Raw genomic sequence first — 24623 nt, 5'->3', positions numbered from 1 at the left:
GGACTGTGTGTGGGTGTGGGTGTGTATGTGGGTCGTATCTCATTCACTTCTCTCTCTGCTGGTGGCATGACGCCCTTGACGACAGCTTGAAGACTTCTGTTATTGTTATGTGTTGTACTTGGACAATGCACAGCGTACGACTACGAGGATCACTTGCTTCCCGCAGGATAGACAGTCTTTTAAGACCTAACACGTCAGCTTCCCCAGGAAACAACAGAATGCTTTCAGAAATAACACGTGTATAGTAAGCTTATCCATAGGAAGTGAAGGCAAGTGAATACTTCAGATTCGCTCTGCGATCTTAGAGAAAGGCGTCTCTGCAGGTGATTATTTGGACGGCTCCGCGCGCAGCCAGGAGACCGTGCAGACAATAGGTAATACCATTATCCTGCCTGGACTCACGTAAGGCAACTGAAGTTTGCCGTACAGTAAAGCTACGTGATAGTCTCTGGAGCAAAGGGTAGGAGCAGTACTATATATATGGTGATGCTCCCTCCTCCTCTCCGTACGTGATAGTCTTTGGAGCAAAGGGTAGTAGCAGTATTGTATATGGTGATAGTCCCTTCTCCTCTCCGTATCAGTCAGCTGGAGTAGAAGGTTGCTACTTACTGTGGTGTTGCCTCTGACGACTGCTTGTCTGGTATCGCTCGCTCTTCCTATCACTACGACATCATCAAGAAAGACATTGACAGGAGAGAACTCTACCCAGCTTGACCCCAACGAGGTCGTTTTACACTGAGTAGCGATCTGGACGCTGACAATCGACATATCTCTCATGTGAATGAAACTCGGCAATGTCTCGCTGGGATCTATGGGTGGGATACAAAGTGGAGCAATTAGCCTCAGCGACGGTGGAGGCTGGGACCACTCCACCGTAATGGAACCTGACAGCCTCAGTTCGGACCAACGCTCAGCCTAACCGCTTCCCACAAAGCACAGATCCGGTGAGATTATCTTCGACCATTAATGACCGCAACCTTTACCTCAGTGTCCATATTCCCCGGACGTCTGATCACGTACCAATATTGCAGGTCCGATGCTAAGGTCTAGCAAGGGTTCTGCGTGATACTTGGCAGAGTCTGGCAATGTTCCTCAGGTCACAAGACGTATACCTATAGAAATGATCTTCTAAAGGAAAAGAAAAAAGAAATCTTTGCTGGAAAGTATTTCCACAAAAACAGTTTCCTGAGTTTGACACGAGACAAACGCGAAACCCAAGCAATATCCATCCTTACAGTCATATCATAACTCGACCTTGTAGTATACATCCTCTACCGACTTTTTAAGATGGAATTATTCTAATCGATAGAGAGGGATTACGACCTTATCAAGAATGGTTAATATTCGAAATTATAAGCTCACAATCCCTGTTGATTCTGGATTGGAGGATGTCTATAATTGCATAAAGCTCATCTCAGTTAAAGCCATCTCAGTTATTAACTCGAACTCTATTACTAAGAGAAATATCATTGAATCTTCTATTATTGAATACACAGAGAAATATAATCTTAATATTAGTGATGGTCTACACAAATTAGGTAACTTTATTGTTGATAAAATTTGTAAAATGATAAGCTTATGAACGCTCGTTGTATGTTTTCGACAATTACATGTTTACCAAATGGCGTCCTAGCTTCGTCTCTTCGATGTATATCAACTGACTTATATTTCTCTCTTGTGTCTCCCCTGATGATGTGATTATTACACGAAAGTGCTCTTGGGAACTTATCGTGTTTCATTTTCCCCGTGGACTCATAGGAATATCTTGATCACGCTCAAAATTGTGATCCTTTTCAATATATATATATATATATATATATATATATATATATATATATATATATATATATATATATATATATACTCACATACATAAACGTCCATACACGCACATATACATACATACACATTTCGACTTGCGGCCTTCATCCATTTCCGTCGCCACCCCGCCGTACAGGAAACAGCATCCCCCCTCCTCTCCTCCAGCGAGATAGCGCCAGAAAAAGACAAAAAGGCCACATTCGTTCACTCTCAGTTTTTAACTTTCATGTGTAATGCACCGAAACCACAGCTCTCTGTGGTCTCCCTTTTCTCCTTGTTTCCACCATTTCTGACACATATATCCTCTTTGCCAATCTCTCCTCACTCATTCTCTCCATGTGTCAAATAATTTCAACACACTCTTTTCTGCTCTCTCAACCACACTCTTTTTATTACCACACATCCCTCTTTCCCTTTCATTACTTACTCGATCAAGCCACCTCACACCACATATTGTCCTCAGACATTTCATTTCCAACACATCCACCCTCCATCGCACACCCATATAACACTGTTGGAACACCTATTCCTTCAAACATACCCATTTTTGCTGTCCATGATAACGTTCTCGCCTTCCATACATTTTTCAACGTTCCCAGAACCTTCGCCCCCTCCCCCACCCCATGAATCACTTCCGCTTCCATGGTTCCATTCTCTGCAAAGTCCACTCCCAGATATCTAAAGCACTTCACTTCCTCCAGTTTTTCTCCATTCGAACTTACCTCCCAATTTACTTGCCCCTCAACCTTACTGAACCTAATGACCCTGCTCTTATTCACGTTTACTCTTAACTTTCTCTTTCCACACACTTTACCAAACTCAGTCATCAACCTCTGCAGTATCTCACCCGAGTCAGCCACCAGCGCTGTATTATAAGCGAACAACAACTGACTCACTTCCCAAGCCCTCTCATCCACAACAGGCTGCATACTTGCCCCTCTCTCCAAAACTCTTGCATTCACTTCCTTAGCCACCCCATCCATAAACAAACTGAACAACCATGGAGACATCACGCACCCCTGCCGCAAACCGACATTTACTGGAAACCAATCAGTTTCCTCCCTTCCTACTCGTACACATGCCTTACATCCTTGGTAAAAAAATTTCATTGCTTCTAGCAACTTACCTCCCACACCATGTACTCTTAAGATTTTCCACAAAGCATCTCTATCAACCCTAGCATGCCCCTTCTCCAGATCCATAAATGCTACATACATATCCATCTGTTTTTTCTAAGTATTTTTCACATACATTCCTCAAAGCAGATACCTGATCCACACACCTTCTACCACTTCTGAAACCACATTGCTCTTCCCCTATGTGATGGTTTGTACATGTCTTTATCCTCTCAATAAATACCCTCCCATATGATTTCCCAGGAACACTCAACAAACTTATGCCTCTGTAATTTGAACACTCACCTTATCCCCTTTGCCTTTTTACAGTGGCACTATGCATGCATTCCGCTAGTCCTCAGGCACTTCACCATTATCCATACATACATTGAATATCCTTACCAACCCGTCAACAACACAATCACCCTCTTTTTTCATAAATTCCTCTGAAAAACCGTCCAAACCCGCCGCCTTGCCGGCTGTCATCTTCCGCAAAGCTTTCACCATCTATTCTCTGTTTTCAAAACTATTCTCCCTGACCCTCTCACTTCGCACACCGCCCCAACCAAATCACCCTATTTCTGCGACTCTGTCATCAAACACTTTCAAGAAACCTTTAAAATACTCACTCCATCTCCTCATTTCATCACTACTTGTTATTACCTCCCCATTTGCCCCCTTCACCGATGTTCCCATTTGTTTTCTTGTCTTACGCACTTTATTTCCCTCCTCCCAAAACATCTTTTTATTCTCCCTAAAATTTCATGATTTTCTCTCACCCCAACTCCCATTTGCCCTCATTTTCACCTCTTGCATCTTTCTCTTGACCTCCAACTGCTTTCTTTTATACATCTCTGTCATTTGCAATACTTCCCCGCAAAAATTGTCCCAACGCCTCTCTCTTCTCGTTCACTAACAACCTTAATTCTTCCCACCACTCACTACCCTATTTAATCTTCCCACCTCCCACCTTTCTCATGCCACATGCATCTTTTGCGTTAGCTATCACTGCTCCCCTAAATACATCCCATTCCTCCCTCACACCCCTCACGTCATTTGCTCTCGCCTTTTGACATTCTACACTCAATCTCTCCTGGTACTTCCTCTTACAAGTCTCCTTTGCAGGCTCACTTACTCTCACCACTCTCTTCTCCCCAACATTCTCTCTTCTTCTCTGAAAACCTCTACATATCTTCACCTTCGCCTCCATAAGATGATATTCAGATATCCCTCCAGCTGCCCCTTTCAGAACATTTACATCCAAAAGTCTCTCTTTTCCACGCCTGTCAGGTACCATGTAATCCAATAACGCACTTTGACCATCTCTCCTACCCACATATGTATACTTGTGTGTATCTCTCATTTTAAATCAGGTATTCCCAATCACCAGTCCTTTTTCAGCACAGAAATCCACAAGCTCTTCATCATTTCCATTTACAACACTGAACACCCTATGTACACCGAGTATACCCTCATGAGAGCTAGAGAATGCAGCCTTTGTTTCATCTGTTCCTGGCGGTGCCTCGCTAACGTGGGAAACGGCAATCAAGTATGAAGATAGATATATGCGTCTGTGTGTGTGTGTGTGTGTGTGTGTGTGTGTGTGTGTGTGTGTGTGTGTATGTGTGTTTTGCTATTATTGTTATCATTGTTATTATAATCATTGTTGTTATTATTATTTATTATTATTATTATTATTATTATTATTATTATTATTATTATTATTATTATTATTATTATTATCAATATTTGTAGTAGTAGTAGACTGGCTCGCCTTTTCCCATGTTAGCAAGGTCGCACCAGGAACAAAGAAATGGCTTCATTCTCCCTCAAGCACACTCCAGCTGTCGTGTACAATGCACCGAAACCATAGCCTATTATCCACAACTAGGCACACTGACAACACTTCGTCCCCTGTAAGCAACATCGCTTTAATTCACTCTATCCCTTGCATGCCTTGCACCCTCCTGCATGTTCAGGCCCCAAGCCTTCAAAGCATCTTTTACTCCACCCTACGACCTCCTCCTTGGCTTTCCCCTTTTCCTTGTTCCTTCCAATTCTGACATATATACCCTCTCAGTCATCCTTTTTTTTTTTTTTTTTTTTACTCATCCTCTCAATCAGTCCAAACCATTTTAACGTACCCTTTCTCATACATACTCTTTCTATAACCACACCCCTCTCTTACCCTATCATATCTTATTCGATCAACCCTTCTTACACCACACATTGTCCTCACATACTTCATTTCCAACACATTCAACCTAACCTTTACATTTTTGTCCAGTAGCCACGCCGCATACTGACGCAACTGCTAAATTATTAAACATACACATCTTTGCCCTTAAAGACTTAACCTTCCTTTCCACACATTCCTCAGTGCACCCAAGACGTTGGTATACATCATTTTCCGCAGTTGACTTGACCATGAAAAAGTTATGCATTGCGCTTCAAGTATCTGACTTGGAGAGTTCACATGCCATGCGGAACTCCATGAAGACCTTGTCTTTTTCCGGTGTCATAAAAATCATCACTTTTCCAAGGTCGCATATTCCTGACCTTCCTTCAGAAGTTACTGTAGCCTACCTGGCTGCGTCAGTTGTGGGGGATAAGCAACAGTAGGACTCAAGTGACAAAAGCTGAATTAATTTACTCTGTCGGAAGTCCATTAGTCTCAACTTGGGAAGAGTTGGAGAGGTTCCCTCCATATGACAAAATGCCCTTAGACTCATACCGCGACGCCCGCCTGGCACAGATTGTCTGTACTGTCGTGGTACTTTCTACTGCAGTGTTATACATAAGTGCTCACGTAGTTCCTCCATTATGGTATACGCTGATATTTTAGCGTTGTCAAAAGAAGAAATGATCTCAAGGATGTGAAAAAAATTTTGGAAAATATATATATATATATATATATATATATATATATATATATATATATATATATATATATATATATATATATATATATATTTTTTTTTTTTTTTTTTTTTTTTTTTTTTATACTTTGTCGCTGTCTCCCGCGTTTGCGAGGTAGCGCAAGGAAACAGACGAAAGAAATGGCCCAACCCCCCCCCCATACACATGTACATACACACTTCCACACACGCAAATATACATACCTACACAGCTTTCCATGGTTTACCCCAGACGCTTCACATGCCTTGATTCAATCCACTGACAGCACGTCAACCCCTGTATACCACATCGCTCCATTTCACTCTATTTCTTGCCCTCCTTTCACCCTCCTGCATGTTCAGGCCCCGATCACACAAAATCTTTTTCACTCCATCTTTCCACCTCCAATTTGGTCTCCCTCTTCTCCTCGTTCCCTCCACCTCCGACACATATATCCTCTTGGTCAATCTTTCCTCACTCATTCTCTCCATGTGCCCAACCCATTTCAAAACACCCTCTTCTGCTCTCTCAACCACGCTCTTTTTATTTCCACACATCTCTCTTACCCTTACGTTACTTACTCGATCAAACCACCTCACACCACACATTGTCCTCAAACATCTCATTTCCAGCACATCCATCCTCCTGCGCACAACTCTATCCATAGCCCACGCCTCGCAACCATACAGCATTGTTGGAACCACTATTCCTTCAAACATACCCATTTTTGCTTTCCGGGATAATGTTCTCGACTTCCACACATTTTTCAAGGCTCCCAAAATTTTCGCCCCCTCCCCCACCCTATGATCCACTTCCGCTTCCATGGTTCCATCCGCTGACAGATCCACTCCCAGATATCTAAAACACTTCACTTCCTCCAGTTTTTCTCCATTCAAACTCACCTCCCAATTGACTTGACCCTCAACCCTACTGTACCTAATAACCTTGCTCTTATTCACATTTACTCTTAACTTTCTTCTTCCACACACTTTACCAAACTCCGTCACCAGCTTCTGCAGTTTCTCACATGAATCCGCCACCAGCGCTGTATCATCAGCGAACAACAACTGACTCACTTCCCAAGCTCTCTCATCCCCAACAGACTTCATACTTCATATATATATATATATATATATATATATATATATATATATATATATATATATATATATATATATATATATATATATATATTCCTATGAGTCCACGGGGAAAATGAAACACGAAAAGTTCCCAAGTGGTTTTGGACAATTACATGTTTACCAAATGGCGTCCTAGCTTCGTCTCTTCGATGTATATCAACTGACTGTTATATTTCTCTCTTGTGTCTCCCCTGATGATGTGATTATTACACGAAAGTGCACTTGGGAAGTTTTCGTGTTTCATTTTCCCCGTGGACTCATAGGAATATCTTGATCATGCGCAAAATTGTGATCCTATCCAATATATATATATATATATATATATATATATATATATATATATATATATATATATATATATATATATATTTTTTTTTTTTTTTTTTTTCTTTTTTTTTTTGCTTTGTCGCTGTCTCCCGCGTTTGCGAGATAGCGCAAGGAAACAGACGAAAGAAATGGCCCAACCCACCCCCATACACATGTATATACATACGTCCACACACGCAAATATACATACCTACACAGCTTTCCATGGTTTACCCCAGACGCTTCACATGCCCTGATTCAATCCACCGACAGCACGTCAACCCCGGTATACCACATCGATCCAATTCACTCTATTCCTTGCCCTCCTGTCACCCTCCTGCATGTTCAGGCCCCGATCTCACAAAATCTTTTTCACTCCATCTTTCCACCTCCAATTTGGTCTCCCACTTCTCCTCGTTCCCTCCACCTCCGACACATATATCCTCTTGGTCAATCTTTCCTCACTCATTCTCTCCATGTGCCCAAACCATTTCAAAACACCCTCTTCTGCTCTCTCAACCACGCTCTTTTTATTTCCACACATCTCTCTTACCCTTACGTTACTTACTCGATCAAACCACCTCCCACCACACATTGTCCTCAAACATCTCATTTCCAGCACATCCATCCTCCTGCGCACAACTCTATCCATAGCCCACGCCTCGCAACCATACAACATTGTTGGAACCACTATTCCTTCAAACATACCCATTTTTGCTTTCCGAGATAATGTTCTCGACTTCCACACATTCTTCAAGGCCCCCAGGATTTTCGCCCCCTCCCCCACCCTATGATCCACTTCCGCCTCCATGGTTCCATCCCCTGCCAGATCCACTCCCAGATATCTAAAACACTTTACTTCCTCCAGTTTTTCTCCATTCAAACTTACCTCCCAATTGACTTGACCCTCAACGATACTGTACCTAATAACCTTGCTCTTATTCACATTTACTCTTAACTTTCTTCTTTCACACACTTTACCAAACTCAGTCACCAGCTTCTGCAGTTTCTCACATGAATCAGCCACCAGCGCTGTATCATCAGCGAACAACAACTGACTCACTTCCCAAGCTTTCTCATCCACAACAGACTTCATACTTGCCCCTCTTTCCAAAACTCTTGCATTCACCTCCCTAACAACCCCATCCATAAACAAATTAAACAACCATGGAGACATCACACACCCCCGCCGCAAACCTACATTCACTGAGAACCAATCACTTTCCTCTCTTCCTACACGTACACATGCCTTACATCCTCGATAAAAATTCTTCACTGCTTCTAACAACTTGCCTCCCACACCATATATTCTTAATACCTTCCACAGAGCATCTCTGTCAACTCTATCATATGCCTTCTCCAGATCCATAAATGCTACATACAAATCCATTTGCTTTTCTAAGTATTTCTCACATACATTCTTCAAAGCAAACACCTAATCCACACATCCTCTACCACTTCTGAAACCACACTGCTCTTCCCCAATCTGATGCTCTGTACATGCCTTCACCCTCTCAATCAATACCCTCCCATATTATTTACCAGGAATACTCAACAAACTTATATATATATATGTATGTATATATATATATATATATATATATATATATATATATATATATATATATATATATATATATATATATATTGTGTGTGTGTGTGTACATTATGGAATTTAATCTCATAGTGGTGTAAGCAAATACTGATGTACATGGATGCCTAGTAACTTCAACAAATCAGTATAAGAGATGATATGTTTACAATCATACTGACGCGCAAACCAAGTATATAAACATGCATACACGTCACATGCAACTACATGCATTAACACATATACCCACACATATCACACACCTACTCGGTAACTAGATAAGTAAAAGCATAGCAAGTAACAAGGAAGGGAACTTAGAAACTTTGAAAAAAAAAGAATATTGTTGGACAAGACATGAGATAATTCTAAACTTCACAAATTTATGGGGAATGAAAGTGCCAGTTAAGGAGAAGCTAATCAGGCGAAACGATTCCGAGATAAGAGATATAGCGGATGTAAGGATATGTGAGGAACTGAATGTCAAGTTTAAAAGTGTTTTCGTAGTGGAAGACACTATAGCCCCAACGCTAGTGAGATGGAGTGGGAGCTGGTCTTGGAAGGCATTGAAATATATTGAAAAGAGAACAAGTACGAAAGGGCTCTCAGTTTTGAAGAAATTTCTCCATAAATGCTGAAGATTTGTGAGATACACTTAACAAGCCTGTTGAAAGGATGCTCAAGATGACCCTGGGAGAAGGCAAGTTGCTAAGGGTGTGGAACAGGCAAACCTTATATTTAAAAAAGGAGACCTGAAGGAGGTGCTGAACGACTGACCAGTCTCCCTAACGAGCGTGGTCTGTAAGGTACTGGAAAAGATAACCAGAGAGCAAATGGACGACCTCCTGCAGAGGGGGGAGTTAAGAGGAGAACTGATTCGACGGACAGATGATTATCTCAACGTAGGGGAAGGATTGGAAGCGCATGTCAGTGAAACTTCTCGAAGTGGGCTGAGGTCACCAGTGGCGTGCCGCAAGGTTCTGTCCTAGTGTCATTTACTCTCGTGACTTTTGTGAATTGATTACTCCAGAAGTTATGGACTCTTACCTCAATACGTTTGCAAATGGTGCCAAGGTCGTGGAGGTTGTGAAAAGTGAAGAGGGTTGTAGTAACTTTCAAGGGAATCTAGACAAACTCCAAATTTGGCTAGGTTGATGAAATTCAACCTGAATAAATGGAAAGTAATGAGGATAGGTCACAGTAGAAGACCTTAGCAGTATGGGTATCATCTAGCGGGAAATAAGCTTCAGGAATCTAAACGTTTATAAGGGGCTTGGAAGATGACTGTTCTTGTCTTTAGTATCCCACCTTAGGAGAGCAGTAGTAAGGAAATATTCAGCAAACTGTTCACATCCTACAGTAGGGCCAAAATTAGAATTTTCTCATTTGATCGTCGAACCTAAGGAAGCACAAAAAAACTAATAAAGACGGCCTAACGGAAGGTAACAAAGATGGTACTTGAAATAAGAGAGCTGAGTTGAAGGGAAAGCCTAGAGCCATTACGATTTGCCTAAATGGAAGAGGGAAGAGTCGGGGGTGACATAATCACGCCCTTTAAGTCCTAAAGCCACCTCGATGACTTAGACTGTCGAGAGATGCATAGATAGACCAATCAGAGACCAGAGCATAATGTTAAGCAAAAAACTTGTTGTAAAGGTTGTAAGGAAATATTCTTTTAGTACAGAGTGTGCCATAGCTTTCGAAGCTCAGATTCTTTGATAATTCTTCTCTTTGCTCCCTAATGCATACTTTCCTCTCTGGCCGTTCTGTTGCAGCAGTCGTTGATGCAGCTTCCTACTATCCCATGAAGAGTGGTGTTCCTTAGGGTTCTCTCCCATCACCTACTTTTTTTTAATTCTCTGAATAGATGATCCCTCTTCTGTTCCTAGACTTATTTACTCCTAACCTGATGATTACACTTTACGTACTTCACCTCATTTTCTCTCCCCCCCTCCGAATCCTCGTCCTCTTTTCTATACAGATCATATTTCTTCTATCATTCAGACCTTTGTAGCATCTCTGAATGAGGATGTAGTAACCTAGTTAAATTTGATAATGCTAAAACGCAATTTCTCCCTTTATCTCTGTCCGTCCGCTTAATTTTGAATCCTCAGTATTCAACGTCATAATAACTTAAACATGTTGGGAATATCCATATACTTTATTCTGAAACCCCCCCTCATGATAACCATCACAAAGCTGTTTCCCATACGGTAACTGCTCTCACGTCTGGGGTGGCTTTTCCTCCAGTTCGTCAGTCAGTAGAATAGAATCAAAAGCCCTCCGCTACTTTAATTCCTTTGGCATTACCTCTCTTCAACCATCCCTTTCTGTTCGACACGATGTTGCAACTCTATCCCTGTTCTAAAGGTATTACTTTGAGCCACTGTTCTCGTAAGGCGTCTTCATGTGTCCCCACCTCCAAGGCTTGGACCCGAGACACGCATCTGGCCACTGCTTCCTTTAGTTTCTGCTGTCGTAACCAGCCTCTCGAAGATTGACCGTTATGATACCTCTTTCTTCCCTCGAACAGCTAAGTTATGGGATTATCAAACCTCCTGGTATCTTTCCTTCCTCCTATAACTTGTATGCTTTTAAGAGTCAAGTCTACAAATACCTGTGGAGCACATATCGATATCTGTGTTCCTTTTTCTCTCAGTTTATTTATTTCATCCAAGGTGTAGCCCTTGAAAGAAGCATGTTTTGCGCGAGCCATGTCGGTTACAGTAAAAAAAAAAAGGATAAAACTCTAATTTAAGACCGTGGATGTGAACAGCAGACAGAAGTTAAAAGAGCTGTGACATACCCGTAGACGAGGGATATCGATGGATGGGGCCCCACGAGTGTAGCTCCCCTTCCTCGATTGGTACAAATATTAAATACACACACACACACACACACACACACACACACACACACACACACACACACACACACACACACACGGCCAAAGACGTCACCATGAAGTACATCAAGGCTGTGATGATGCACGTCAGCCTGGGTGCAGAAAACGCCCTTCCCCCTGACATCACACTTACAACCTCTGGGTAGTCAGAGACTTCAGACTTCTTGGTGTCACAGTAGACGACGATTCAGACTGGAAGAATTATGTTATTATGATCATCCTTTCTTCCTCATACAGTCTGTACCTTCTCCACCAACTGAAATTACCAGGCGTTCCACCAGGTGAGTTCGGGAACGTGTATACCTACTTCGTTGTACCCAAGCATACCTACGCCTCCCCCAGCCTGGTCCTCCTCACCAACAACAGCCACAACAGCTAGAAAGGGTAGGGGGAGAAAGGACATGCAGAATTATCCCAGGCTCTTCTTACACCACCGACCAAAAGGCCCTCATCTCACTGAACCTCACCGACCAACACCGGCAGCTCACACGGCAGTTTGGCAGTAAACTGATGTCATCTTCCTTGGTCATATAGAAACCTCCCCCAACCCCACGCCCCCTCCACTGCGGACCGCCGTTCCTCACCACACATACGACTTGTTCCAATGACTGCTGGTGTAGACGGATATGAGACCCCAGGTTGGTGGGCATCATCAGAGCATTGTGGTCGTCATGGATGACCCATGAACAAGTGGTGCATAGCTGTGCAAATGATGAATGGCTCAGTTTTCTTTCAGTTAGGCTATGTGGAATGTCACTTAGTGCAGTACTGTGAATATTCATCACTTATTATTCAGCCAAGGGCATAATGGATAAACCATACTGTAAACATTACCTGCCATCCTGTCTTATCTGGATGTACCTCACCCATGTGCTTATCCCGAGAGTGAAAATCTCGTCCAACTCGACTTTTGAGTGTCATGACCTCCCAGTTCTGTAATATCTGCAATATCTCAGCTGTTTATTTTCACCCGGATGTTGCATAAATCCAATAAACCTTTATTAATTGATTGATTAATTAATGTATTTACTTATTTACACGGGCCTCCGTCGTGCACTGGTTAACGTTACTAACCACGAGTCAGCAAGGGTCAGCCCTGGTTGGACATGCATGGGTTCGAATCCTGGGCGTGGCAGGCGGCCCATACTAATCCAGGCGTTCATCCTCCCCTTAAGGACATCTATGTCCACAGCTGTTTCAAAGAGTACTCAAGTACTGAGTTTACATAGGATGAATTTTTTTTTTTTTTTTCTTTTTGCTTTGTCGCTGTCTCCCGCGTTTGCGAGGTAGCGCAAGGAAAAAGAAATGGCCTAACCCACCCCCATACACATGTATATACATACGTCCACACACGCAAATATACATACCTACACAGCTTTCCATGGTTTACCCCAGACGCTGCACATGCCCTGATTCAATCCACTGACAGCACGTCAACCCCGGTATCCCACATCGATCCAATTCACTCTATTCCTTGCCCTCCTTTCACCCTCCTGCATGTTCAGGCCCCGATCACTCAAAATCGTTTTCACTCCATCCTTCCACCTCCAATTTGGTCTCCCACTTCTCGTTCCCTCCACCTCTGACACATATATCCTCTTGGTCAATCTTTCCTCACTCATCCTCTCCATGTGACCAAACCATTTCAAAACACCCTCTTCTGCTCTCTCAACCACACCCTTTTTATTACCTCACATCTCTCTTACCCTTACATTACTTACTCGGTCAAACCACCTCACACCACATATTGTCCTCAAACATCTCATTTCCAGCACATCCACCCTCCTCCGCACAACTCTATCCACAGCCCACGCCCCGCAACCATATAGCATTGTTGGAACCACTATTCCTTCAAACATAGCCTTTTTTGCTTTCCGAGATTATGTTCTCGCCGACGAGACTGAACTGTGTTTAAACGAATGACGATCGTACAACTTTGCCCAAAGTGACTTTTCACCCTAGTTGTAACCTCACGCAAGCGATATCCGAGAACATCTATCTGTTTGTTTATCTGTCTGTCCGTCAGTGGAATCCGAGGTCGCCTCGTACAAAGCAGACGAAATCGACTTGGCTGTGGGCGATCTGTGATCGATCTTAACTGTTTTGCTGTTAATGGCTGTGTCTGTGTGCGTAAACATTGCTTGGTTCTTAAGTCAAGTGTTGTTGGTAAATGTTTTACAAGGTACCGGTATTTTTCACATCATTTACATATCTTTTCTTAGGAGTCTGTCTAGTGGCCTCAGCAGAACAACTTGTAAATGATACAAGAATAAAAGTTCTTTTTAAAGAGAGTTTTCTCGAAACCTGTGTAACTCCATAATGTTATGAGTCACCGTCTTGACTGCGATATTTTCAAGCGGATAATTTTCTTCATGGTCTTCTTTCATCAACATATACTCAGCAGCGGACTCGTTGGTCAGAAAAGGACTTAGATGTTTTATATCGTTGAAAAATACTGATTGGGTGCATTAAGCTATTGAGAACAGCCATAGCTACAGTGTCATTAGGGTCTTGAGAAATAGTCATAGGTCTATTTAATAATTTAGAAATAGTCATAGCTCTATTAGATTATCGGGAAATAGCCAAAGAGCTATTGTTGAGAAGCAGTCATTGAGCCATTACACTGTTGAGAAATAGTTATAGATCTATTAGATTTTTGGGAAATAACCGTCGGTTTTATTATAGCACTGAGAAATAGCCAGTGATCTATAAGGTTCTCGAAAAATTGCCGTGCTTCTAACTAGACTCTTGAGAAATAGCCATAGATCCAGTAGATTGTTGGATATTTTAGCAGTAGTCGTAGGTCAATAAGTTTGCTGAGAAATAGGTTATAGATTGACACGACTGTTGAAAAATGGCCGCTGGTATATTAGATTCGCACACAAAAAAAGGCCTTTTTTTTTGAGGTACGTGATTGGAAACAGGGAAAGGAAATTTGGCTTAAGATTAACTCTAAAGAGATGTATTTATCGTGCTCGTAATTTAGCAGCAAGTGTTCACAGGACATAATCGCTAAAGAACAGTTATTGGGGAACAGACGACGCAAGGTTGCTCTCCGCGCAGGAGCAGGGAGGTGATGCACTCTTAAATGAGACTGTATTTTCTGCCCTAAATAGATTGAGGATGATACATCCTTGCTGGTGGTGACCTTTTACCCGCATTGGATATAGAATTTGAGGACACAGTTCTGCTCACACACACACACACACACACACACACACACACACACTATATAAGCCAGTGTATATATATATATATATATATATATATATATATATATATATATATATATATATATATATATATATATATAGAAGTAAGAGACATGATATATAAATGTAAGGTTAAGAGACGGGACAACGCGAGTTTAATAAGACTCCCCATCCGTAACACACATTAATCACACTTGTCTAGATAATCGGCATCCATACATCACTCTCACCCAATATTTCTCACGATACATCACTTCATCTCATCGTTCAGCTTGTTAACTTGGGGTCGTGGTTACTGGCTATGCTTCTGTGTTAGCTGACATTGACCTCGATCTACAATAACATTACGATACCCACTGGGTGTTTGTTTCGTATTCTGTGCATTGCACGATGATACACTGCAGAGATCCGCTGTAATAAATCATATATATGATACTCCTGGGGGCAATTATAGATAAGCGATGATTGTTATCATGGTTATACGTTATAAACACAATGTCGAATTGACAAATGGAAAACCAGATCAACGTATGTTCCTATACATCAACGGTCCTGCTGCTCTTGCTCGATCTTACCCGTGTGTTAAAGGCCGTTCACGTAAGATTGATCAAAGCCGGAATGCAATAGTTGGCAAGATTCCCAGCGAGACAAACGAGAGCTTGATCCCGTGACCAGAAATGGAGTTCACTGGCCCGTACCTGCACTGCCAGCCGCATGGGAGTGCCAGGGAAAACCAGGTGACAGAGACCCTGATGGTCTGTTACGGTGACAGAGACCTTAATGGTCTGTTACTACGTTCTACCCGGCTGGACAGTATCAGTGGCTTATCATACTCCTTATCTTTGTAGATAGAGACAGGATGGTCAAGCAGAAAAGGCTCCTCCCCAGCATCCACCACCACTCCCTCCGGCGTATCGGACGGCAGGTAAATGACTTTGAAGGAAGACTATGTGGTGCACGCAGAATATACCAACTTGGAACATTGATGAAGAACAACGACTGAACAGCGCAGTTTAATCTAATAACATGCGCAGAAAAGATTAGTGTAGTTTAATCCGATCATAGGCGGGAAAATAACAGCGCAGATTGATAAGAGGCGAAGAAAAAATTAACAGCGCAGTTTAAGCTAACAACGGGTGGAAAACAATTACTGCGCAGTGTAATCTTATAACAGGCGCGAGGGAAGAGGATGTTGAAATACGTACATATTATATTGTTATTCTAGACTAGACTTCATCTCTGATGACTGATGTCACTAAGGTGCTTACGTTGTCGTATTTTGACTGTACTGGTAGGCTTTCATTTTGACTTGTGCTCCCTCCACTGCTGAGGAGGATTTTTACCCACGTTTGTATCACATCTTCCTTCCTTTTAACACCATACATTCATTCTGATCATTGTATCCACATCTAATTTGGCGATGTTACTGTAAGCTGCAGTCATCAAAAATGTTATTTTGTAAACGTCTGTTGGACCTCCAGTATGTTTTTTTCTTTTTTTTTTTAAGAGGGAAAATAGAGAAACTAATTCTTATAAGATTATTTCGGTAGTGATGCCATTGGCTTCTGCCATCCCGTGAATATGATTAGTCGAAAAGTTTTCCAAGTATAAGTGGAAAGTTGGACGCCACACTGCACACCACACCCTACTCTGAGTAACACACCTTACCCAAGGTAACACACTACTTGGGGCAGCACACACTCTACTCAGGGTAAGCACACCATACTTAGAGCAACACACTTTACTCAGAGCAGCACACCCGACTAAGGGTAACACACCTTACTCAGGATAGCACACCATACTCAGAGCAACACACTCTACGCAGAGCAGGAACACCAGCCAAGGGTAACACACTCTACTCAGGGTAACACACGTTACTCGGGGTAACACAGACCGTAGCGACGCACCTCACACTGAACAGTTGACATTATGTCTTGTAGAACAGTATATAACAAAGACAGACGAAACACTTATGATTGCAGTGGCGAACACATTTTTCCATTATTTCTTTTATGATTGCAGAAGTTTAGGCACTATGACTTTAAGGCAAGCCATCACCGTGGAGTTTTAATGATGTGTTAATTATCCTGTCGCTGCATTCACTTTGGGGTTAAATGCTAAAAGACCGCATCACCCGCCACACAACCTCCCTCCCCCTGCGCCAGTTGAGTTCCCTAATCGAAATGAAACCAGACACAGGGAGGGACCCCAGGTGCAGAGATTCTTCAGGGAAATCCCGTAGGTTCTGTGTGTCCTGATGGGACCAATTTTCTAGAGTAAGGCAGAGTAGGTAGGGTTGAGGAGAGCGGGAGGGACTAGCGCATCGGAATACATGGGAATGCTAGATAACACAGGACCTAATGGTCTGTGCTGAGGTTATCTGGGACAACGTAGTGATCGGGTTCTAAGGCTCTAATCTAGATAGATGGAGGGAGGAGGGTAGAGCACCAGAAGGTTGTCCTCCCTCTACCCTCCACTCCTTCAGAGCAGCCGGGGAACGTCATGTTGTATGAAGGATGAAAGATAAACACTTTCGAATCTAATCACAATCTCTGGCTGCCCTAGAGAGGCGGTGCGTTAGCCGCAGGGTTGTAGACTGTTGAGAATAGTTGGGATGGGTGCATCTGATGTCGTCAGTCTCGAGGGAGGTTAACGGGGACTTCATACACCTTTAACAGTTGCTGTGGTTCATGTATTTGCGTAGACGTATTTTGAACGCACTGATGGTATTCATTTCATCAACATCTGATGATCCAGTTCCATTCCATTATAAGTACCGAGTATGAAGCTTTCGTCCACAGTGGTATTGTACCTTCATCCATTTCAGCGTCATGCCTTTGATAATTCTGGTCGGTTTATCTTCATCTGAGAAGAAATAGCTTGAAATATATGTTGCCGGATGTTGAAAACTGTTGTTAGACCTCGGAGTCTGCACTTTTTTTTTAAAAAGTTTATTAAGGTCTCTCTCTTCACAAGTTTATTATGTAAGTGATGGTATTAGATTTACTGTTACATCTTTTTGGATTCGTTCTCATTTTTCTTCTTTATCAAGGTTTGGTGACTTTAACTGATCAGCATACACGAAATGGGCTTTGATAAAGGCGATATAAGGAGTGAGTTCTGTGTCTGATGATTTACATTTATCAGTTATAGAATCCAATATTGTGTTTGCTTCACCGTAAAAACGATGCTTTGCTTAGTCTGCTAAGAGTCATTGCCGAGTATCATTGAAGATCATTGTCTTCTTTTGCTGCAGATAAGAGCTTGTTAAATATTTTGCATTCAGTATTCTCCTCACCTTCTTGCGTTATTTCGCATCTGTCTACGTGAAAACCCATTTTACAGTTCGTCTAAGTTTCTCTGAATCAGTAAACGACCTTCTTTTGTTTGGGGTTTTATTCCCTAATACTCATCGACGACAAAGTTTTGAGATTTTAATTACGATTGCTTGTCTTCAGATCACTGATACACATAACAGAACAAATGGGGCCCAGAACGGAGCCTCGAGGTACTCCCCACGCGTTGTGTACACCAGCCCTTGATCCACTTACAGAATCCGCTTCTTCTGCCGTGGGATTTCCTTCTCCTTAAAAGTCTTGTAATTGGTAGACTGTATCCGCTTTTCATACGTACATATTTAAATGATTCTCTCAAACTCATTAAAATGTGGTCTTTTATTACAAAATTATATGTAAAAGATTCAAAATTCAACCACAAAGAAAATTTGCGAAGTGTTTTGCATAGCTTTACAATTCCCTTTGAGAGTGATGCAATTTCGTCCACCCTGATGTGCTATAAAACACGCTTAGCTCGTTCAGAATATAGATTTATTGAAGAAACCAATGGAGATTATAGCGTTACTATGGTCACAGTACCCGGATGATGTGTAGGTTTACGAATAACAAACATAGGACTGGAAAAGTGAAAAAATTGATCATTTGAGTGGAAATGCGAAAGTGGTAATGCAAAGCGTGAAAGAAACAGAAAACGAAAGATTAAGGAAGAGGAACAAGGGAAAACGGGTATTATTTCGTGGTGAGAAAAAGCAAGAGATTTACAGGTGACATCCGTACGGACGGAGGTGATACTGGAAAAAGGGAAGACGGTCGGAGACCAGGAGTAAATCAAGGCTTGTGAGGAGCAGCAGAAGCACCCAGCACGCTGCTCGGTGCTATACTTAGCGAGGTGTGAGCAACGACGCCCAGGTAACTGTGTACAATCACCCCCCTGGCAAGAGTAAGGCTTTCCGCGGGGACGGGAACGACCCATTGTCTAGGAGTTTTAGATGACGCTGTGGTTGGCGTGTGACGTCCACTCTCTTCCAATTTATTGTAGCTGAAAATAAACACCTTCTTTCCGTGTTGTCCCAGTAATTTTTGACGTGACGCAAGTCCTCTAACTCATTCCCGGGGAAAGGGAAAATTTTTCTACTCTTTCTGTAAGACAGACCTTTTTTTTTTTCTTTTGTCGGCATTTTAGATTTCGGAGATGGAATCTTACGCAAGCACTCACGTGGGTAAGAAAATTCCTTACACACACACACACACACACACACACACACACACACACTATATATATATATATATATATATATATATATATATATATATATATATATATATATATATATATATATATATATATGAAATGGTTTGGGCACATGGAGAGAATGAGTGAGGAAAGATTGACCAAGAGGATATATGTGTTGGAGGTGGAGGGAACGAGGAGAAGTGGGAGACCAAATTGGAGGTAGAAAGATGGAGTGAAAAAGATTTTGTGTGATCGGGGCCTGAACATGCAGGAGGGTGAAAGGAGGGCAAGGAATAGAGTGAATTGGATCGATGTGGTATACCGGGGTTGACGTGCTGTCAGTGGATTGAATCAGAGCATGTGAAGCGTCTGGGGTAAACCATGGAAAGCTGTGTAGGTATGTATATTTGCGTGTGTGGACGTACGTATATACATGTGTATGGGGGTGGGTTGGGCCATTTCTTTCGTCTGTTTCCTTGCGCTACCTCGCAAACGCGGGAGACAGCGACAAAGCAGAAAAAAAAAGAAAAATATATATATATATATATATATATATATATATATATATATATATATATATATATATATATATATATATATATAGATCGACAGATAGATAGATAGATATATCAGACAGAGTACTGCAACAAAGCCATTACACCATGTAATCTTACCTTCCTTCACTGGGAGTCCCTTCTGTCTGCCGTGGGACTTCCGTAGCGCTGGGGAAGCCAGCCACGTTCCCCGGGCGGGACTATACAGGGTATAGAGCGTAGTAATGTCGTTTCTCTGTAGGGCGAGTGGAGGGTACCTAAGAGTTCGGTGTCTTCGTCGTGGTTGTTGCTTCGTGGTCATGGAGGGTCCTGGGGTGTAGCGAATCAGCGCTTGTAGTGTTGTAGGGCCGGGTGATGTTCAGGGAGTTGACGAGAAAGTGTAACTCATGTATGGCTGGGGAGTGCGGTTTCAGATGGATGTATACGTGTTGGGGTGGTATTTCAGACTGAGGTAGAAGGGCAGATTTTTTTTTCTAGTGCTTCTTGTGTTATTTCTATGTGTATATGTACGTCTGCGTTGTTTTTAGTGAAAGATTGTGGGATCTTTGAGTGAAGGTTGCTGCAGTATGAAGCTTTTTATCCGGGTGTTTGTGGTATGTTATTGAGTGCTTTGGATCCAAGAGAAGGGCCTGGTAAGGTGCCGAACATATCGAAGTAGGATTCTACTGTAAGTGGTGAGTGTTTGTGGTTGTCAGGCAGCCGGTGATTGTTTTGAGTGCTTAGTGCTTTGTTTTGTGTGGTTTCCAGCTTTGTTGCATTTGCTTTTCGACATGGTGAGGCGTAGAAGTCCAGTAAAAGGAATCCTAGGATTGTATAATCAAATGTAAGTTATACATATGTATTATATATATCATATAACCCAAGAACCCTATCTGTAGGGAATCCTGCAGCCTCAAGGCCTCGCTGCTACCAGTAACATGGTTATGAAGGACTTTATTTCGATTAAGAAGTTCTTTGACGAGACTGTACAAGAATGATACAATCTTCCAATGATTTTTTTTTCTGCTCGCAGCGTAACCACAACAGGCGACGTAGCGGAGTATGGTAACGCCCATATATATATATATATATATATATATATATATATATATATATATATATATATATATATATATATATATATATATATAATATATATATATATATATTCGCCGTTTTCTGCGTAAAGATATAGACAGTGATGATAGTTTATTTAGTTTTATTCTACAGATGATGTGAGTAACGCCGAATATTGTTACACTCTACTAGATAGCACTACCTACAGTAGAGGAAAATGACAGAACTTTGTCTATCATTTGAGTAACGTAAGTGCATTCTTAAGTGCCACTGGAGAACTGTAAATGTAAAGAAAAGATGCAAAGGCGTCATATAACTGAACTTAGAGCTGCATCACCATCACGTTTAATTGCAGGGTTGCGTGATCAATTTGATGCTTATGGCACACTGAAAGTATTCACACCGTGTTACGGGCCTTCGAACCATTTCCGAGGATGTGTGTAAGACATGTTCACAGGAACTGGTGTGTGTAAAACCAGAGTGCATCGTATTCTGTAGACTACGAAGCAGAAACCGTACATACCGACATTGTTCCCTGCTATGAATGGAGATGATCCGTACCGATGAACTGAATTCTGTTTGTTTCGTAGCCGTGTATAACGAAATGGAATCTTCTCCAGATTCATCTATTTCATTTCACGAAGCAATTGTTAAACTTAGTGGTTCTTTCAGTCGGCGAGACCGTGTGTAGCTGGGCGGCACAAGGGGATCCACACATAACAGAAAAAAAAAACCCAGTTAACCTACCAGGTTCATCAGTATGGTGTAGTCTGTCCTCCAGAGGAATGATGGGGCCATTTTTCTTTGAAGCGACTGTCATAGGAACTTCCTACTTAACAAAATGCTGCAGGACAGCATGTTGCTATACAGAAATGAAGTATACGTGGATGAAGACTGTACTTTCCAGAAGACGGTGCGCCACCACCACATTACCACGCCAAGTGTGAGAAATTTCCTCAATGCTCGTTTCCCAAGAAGGTGGGAGAGACGGAGGGGAAGTGTGGAGTGCGACACACCAATCTCCTGGCTTAACACCACCAGACTCTTCCCTGTGGGGCACTGTGAAGAACTGTGTATGTCAGGACACCGAGAACGCTGCAGGACCTGATGCATGAAATTGATGTTACCTGTGCTGTTTCTCCAATGGCAGGAGTGCAGAGAATATGCCGCTCTGTTGTGTCTCCATGTCAAAATGCAGTGACTCCAGTGGTGGACTTACAGTTGTGTGCTTTACTGACAAAGGTATGATTGTTTATACATATATTTTTAGAGACACTATATATATATCATCACATTCGGCCCACTCATAACGCTTGTTCTCCAAATCAGTAACATCAACACAAAAGCAGTAACTAAATGCCCTCAGAACACTTAACTGGCCCCAGATTTAGAGAAGAAAAATAGCCCCTTACAACCCCCTCTACAAAAAATTCATCAGCCCCACTCAAAAATGAACCTCACCCACCTGGTCTTCCACCCTCTCTAAAAGATATATAACAACTGCAAACCACCCCAGGGAGTGGACACGGTCGCGAATGGAACCATAGAAGTAGAAATAAGTCATAGGGTAGGGGACGGGGTTCTGGGAGCGCTGTAGAATGCGTGGAAAGAGAGAAAGTCATCTGGGAGAGCAAAAATGGATATGTTTGAAGGAATAATAATCTTAACAATGGGCTGTAGATAAGACTGTGCGAAGGCATGTGTATATGTAGGAAATTAATTGCGAAAGGACAGTATGTGGTGTGAGGTGGCTTGATCGAGTAAATAACGAAAGGATAAGAGAGATGTGTGGTAATGAAAAGAGTTTGGTTGAGAGAGCAGAAGATGGTATGCTGATATGGTTTAGAAATATGGAAAGATTAAGTGAGAAAAGGTTCAGAAAGTATATATATATATATATATATATATATATATATATATATATATATATATATATATATATATATATTTCAGAAGTGGAGGGAACAAGGAGAACGGGAAGACTAAATTGGTGAAGGAAGGATAGGGTGGAAAAGATTTTGAGTGATCGTGGCCTGAACATGCGGGAGGATGAGAGGAGTGCACGGGATAGGGTGATTTGGAACGATGTAGTATACTGGGGTAGACGTACTGTCAATGGACTGAACAAGAGCATGCGAAGCGTTTAGGGTAGACTGTGAAGAGGTCTGTGGGGCTTGGATGTGGATTGGGAGTTGTGGTTTCGGTGCATTGAACTTGACAGCTAGAGAACGGATGTGGGCGAATGCTAACATTTTCTTGTATGTTGATGGCGCTGCCTAGCTAACGCAGGAAAAGACGAACAAGTGTATGTATGTTAAATATATATATATATATATATATATATATATATATATATATATATATATATATATATATTTTTTTTTTTTTTTTTTTTTGCTTTGTCGCTGTCTCCCGCGTTTGCGAGGTAGCGCAAGGAAACAGACGAAAGAAATGGCCCAACCCACCCCATACACATGTATATATATACGTCCACACACACGCAAATATGCATACCTACACAGCTTTCCATGGTTTACCCCAGACGCTTCACATGCCTTGATTCAATCCACTGACAGCACGTCAACCCCGGTATACCACATCGCTCCAATTCACTCTATTCCTTGCCCTCCTTTCACCCTCCTGCATGTTCAGGCCCCGATCACACAAAATCTTTTTCACTCCATCTTTCCACCTCCAATTTGGTCTCCCTCTTCTCCTCGTTCCCTCCACCTCCGACACATATATCCTCTTGGTCAATCTTTCCTCACTCATTCTCTCCATGTGACCAAACCATTTCAAAACACCCTCTTCTGCTCTCTCAACCACGCTCTTTTTATTTCCACACATCTCTCTTACCCTTACGTTACTTACTCGATCAAACCACCTCACACCACACATTGTCCTCAAACATCTCATTTCCAGCACATCCATCCTCCTGCGCACAACTCTATCCATAGTCCACGCCTCGCAACCATACAACATTGTTGGAACCACTATTCCTTCAAACATACCCATTTTTGCTTTCCGAGATAATGTTCTCGACTTCCACACATTCTTCAAGGCTCCCAGAATTTTCGCCCCCTCCCCCACCCTATGATCCACTTCCGCTTCCATGGTTCCATCCGCTGCCAGATCCACTCCCAGATATCTAAAACACTTCACTTCCTCCAGTTTTTCTCCATTCAAACTCACCTCCCAATTGACTTGACCCTCAACCCTACTGTACCTAATGACCTTGCTCTTATTCACATTTACTCTTAACTTTCTTCTTTCACACACTTTACCAAACTCAGTCACCAGCTTCTGCAGTTTCTCACATGAATCAGCCACCAGCGCTGTATCATCAGCGAACAACAACTGACTCACTTCCCAAGCTCTCTCATCCCCAACAGACTTCATACTTGCCCCTCTTTCCAAAACTCTTGCATTCACCTCCCTAACAACCCCATCCATAAACAAATTAAACAACCATGGAGACATCACACACCCCTGCCGC

The 24623-nt window shown here is 42.1% G+C and overlaps 1 pseudogene; it reads left to right on the top strand.

Annotated features, from left to right (window-relative positions):
* The window catches only part of LOC139754819 (uncharacterized), a 539145-nt pseudogene that overhangs the window by 167536 nt on the left and 346986 nt on the right, over window positions 1–24623 (top strand).

The sequence above is a fragment of the Panulirus ornatus genome, chromosome 1 (assembly GCF_036320965.1).
Source record: "Panulirus ornatus isolate Po-2019 chromosome 1, ASM3632096v1, whole genome shotgun sequence".
Lineage (NCBI taxonomy): Eukaryota > Metazoa > Arthropoda > Malacostraca > Decapoda > Palinuridae > Panulirus > Panulirus ornatus.
The sequence above is the reverse complement of the archived record's forward strand: the minus strand, read 5'-3'. Positions and strand labels throughout refer to the sequence as shown.